We start from the raw sequence: 3,638 nt of genomic DNA, 5'->3' as shown, positions 1-3,638 counted from the left end.
CTCCTCCCCCCCCACTCCATTTCCGTCCACCCGCTCCACCAGGAGCACATCGCGCATTACTCCCGGACCAGATTCCGCCGGAGTGTCCAATCCCACCGTAGTTCAACATCACGTCTCCTTAAGTCCTCTGATATTTCCTCACTTATGTCATCAACACATCCATTGATTCATGGAAATGTTGTGTAAAACACAACAAGCCACAAAGAATGCTGCGACTTTTTGAGGACTGCACTGTAAAGTTCCTCCTGATCTATCCAAACACCTGAAGTGCATTTTCAGTAATATTTTCCTTTGTAATTATGTATAGTTTGCAAAAATGGGAACTGCTGCGTCCGTTTAGATGAGAGAAGTGTATGCGCGTTGTGCACACGCTACATTATGGCCAAGCATTCGCCCCTAAAATAGCATCTGAATAACGCGCTACTGACTTTAAACTAGCGCCACTGACTTTAGACCAGGTTTTTCCTGGTCAGCGGCGGAATTGTTTTCTGAAACTGCAAAATAGCACCAATAACGTTAGCGCCGGAACACGCCTCCTCTTTTCGCTGAACCGCCCCCGGGAGCGCAAATACATTCTCTATTTTACCGACGTGCGTCTGTGGAGGGAAAAGTCCGCCGTGCGTCGGGTGCAAAATAGGAATGATACATGCGTCGGTGTACAAAGGCAATTGCGCAAGTGCAAGATAGGGCCCCATATGTCTTGGTGAGTAATAACACACAATCAATCTGTTGCTCAAACTATTTGTATTTGTTCTTTATAGAGGCTTTCCATATTTGGCCGAGAGTGAGGGCAGTGCACCAGGCCTGATGACTGTCAGTGCATGACAACCATTATATATTCAACAAAATTTGTGTTGGTAGTGGTGGGGTTTAAGGGTTATCATTTTTTTGTTTTGTCCAGAGCAAGGGATTGTTATTCCTACCCTCTAATATGACCCATAGGAGCATTTGGAGGCATCTTGTCTCATACTATTAACCATTTATAATAACTGAAACTCAGTGAGGACTGAATGTCTTGTTGGCTGTTGCAGCAACTTAACTGGAAACCTCTTTGTTATAAGACTCCACTCACCACATGATTTGGCAGGAATTTAAACACCAGACAAATTATCTATTTTAATGTATAATTCATTATGTACTTTTAAAGGGAAAGTTAACTGGGGCGGCCTCTTTGCTCACCCAGTGAGAGCGTTTGTTCCATGTTGGCGGAGTCCTGCAACAGCGTTCGAATCCAACCTGCTGCCCTTTGCTGCGTGTCATCCCCCATCTCTCTCCTCCTTTCATGTATATCCACTGTCACTATAATAAAGGGAAAAGCCCCCCCCAAAAATCTTAAAAAAAAAAGGCGTTCCCAGGCCAGGTTGGAGATATAATCCCTCCACCTAGTCCTGGGTCTTCCCAGAGGCTTCCTGTAAAATATATATATATATATATATATATATATATATATATTTATTTTTTCAGTTTTCAGTTAATCAGTTAAAATGGCTTTTATCTAAGTTGTTAACTGAACTCTTGGGCTACAGATGGAAGTGACGTGATAAATCAAAGCACTGTTTTTTTCTGTCACATCTGCATCATTGTAGGCCTTGGCTCTGCCAATGCACAGTGGAGATTGGCCAAGAAGGACTCAGGTATTAAAAGTATATATATATATATATATATATATATATATATATATATATATATATATAAGTAATTTCATGTTTGCTGGTCCCACTTTCTCTCAGTCTGCCTTGTGTACCTCAAGTGTAGTTACCTACATTTCCCAGAACACTTCTTGATAACCCCCAGAGAACATGCCTGAACTTGTTTCATTCAGCTGTACGTTTTATAGCTGTACCTGTTTAAAAGAGTAATGTTGTAATCATTTTTACACATAGAGAAGGAGTGACAGCAGCTTTATTGTACTAATATATGCCCTTCTTATATATATTAGGGTAATGTGATATCTTCATAATTTGTGTTTGGGTGCAGACAAGCAATAAACCTAAGCACTGGTTTAGATGCTGCAGTGTTGATGTGCTCGGTCGTCTGATAGACTTTTGTCTAGTCTGGAGACACGGCTGCCAATTCGTTCCACCTCACAGGACCAACTATTAGTTTCTCCTGGAATGAACCAAGTGCATTGTTTATTGTTAGCCATGCACTGCAAAAAATAACCACCTGAAACTTTAATTTCAATTTATTTGGAGGTTTAAAATCACATTTTTACCTAAAGCAACAAACAATCTGATAACAGAAATGAGCAACATATTTTGCTTATTTCTAAATTAACCATTTTGTCTTTCTTATTTCTTTTTTTTTATATTGTGAATCAGATCACATTATTTTTGTTAACAGGCCAGTATTCTGGCTGGTTTGTTCAAGCTTTATTAACCAATGATTACATTAATAATTCATTTCTTTTAGCAAATAAGTCTACTTAAGTACAATATATTATTCTGTTGAAGTATCAATGATTTTGTGTCCAGTGGCAAGTCGTATTGCATATTTTTGTCCAGTGTCCGACAACAGATAGTCTCCTCTACAGATCTCGTCTGGAGAGGCCTTCGATGGGTCATCCGGAACGGTTCGTTAACAATGCTTTAATTGGAGGCCTGTTTGCCTTTGAAGGGTTTGGAAACATTGGGGTTAAAGGCAAATTCCTGAGCAGTATCAACATCTACGCACCAGTGAGGACAGTCAGTAGGGGCACCAACAGGACCAGCTCGCCTGCAGATACCTAGAGAGATGATGTGCAGTAGCACATGAATGAGCGGATGGATTCACAAACTTACATTTGTACATGCGCTCACACACTCAATTCCACTGTATTTACAGATTGAGTTTGGCTACATAATGAAGCAAATGTCAAGCCAGCATGTTTACAGAAAATGGCTCTAATGAGATGCATGCTGTATGTCACACACAAACAGTATGGTGTAAACCACTGAACCTTGCATAGCTCTGTTTTGTTCTGTCAAATTAAACAAGCTTTTTCACTTTATGAATATGAGAAAGTAAATGTCAGTGATTTTGCCCTGGAAAAAAAGTTTCACCACACTCTGTAAGCTGTAAAAATCCGTAAGTGTGCAACACTTTGGGGTGCACCCTGATAAATTAGGAGGCTTTTGTACAAACGGAGTACCATTGTTCAATGAACTTAAATGTCTTTTAGTTTATACAATTTAGTTTTTTTTGTTTTTGGACACCAAAAGTCATGGCTGGGTCCGGGTGACATGCTTGAATTAATTGTCTTGATGGTGCCCATTAGTAGATTATTAACCACTATATGTCACTCCATCTTGTTGGTCATTTTTCTACCTTTCGAGAAAACAATACAGCTGTTTTCAGTCCTCCACTGTTTTTTTCTGTGCACTCTGGTCCCGTTTTATACCACAGACTAAAGCATCAGTAACCAATCCCATCGGCCAATAGAAGCATCAACTGAAGCGTGAGAAGTGCGGCCAATGTGTCATCACCAAGACAGATTACGTTTTCGTCTGCATAGTATCTTCGTGGCAAGATACCACAGCGATAAATGGGAATATATTCAATTCTGTGATTTGGATAAACTGACCTTTTTATCCTGCTGTAATAACATTTTGTATAATGCTGTTTAGTTGTGTGAGTGCTACCCTACTTCTTTTTAACGA

The sequence above is a fragment of the Perca flavescens genome, chromosome 1, assembly GCF_004354835.1.
Source record: "Perca flavescens isolate YP-PL-M2 chromosome 1, PFLA_1.0, whole genome shotgun sequence".
Taxonomy (NCBI): Eukaryota; Metazoa; Chordata; class Actinopteri; order Perciformes; family Percidae; genus Perca; species Perca flavescens.
The sequence above is the reverse complement of the archived record's forward strand: the minus strand, read 5'-3'. Positions refer to the sequence as shown.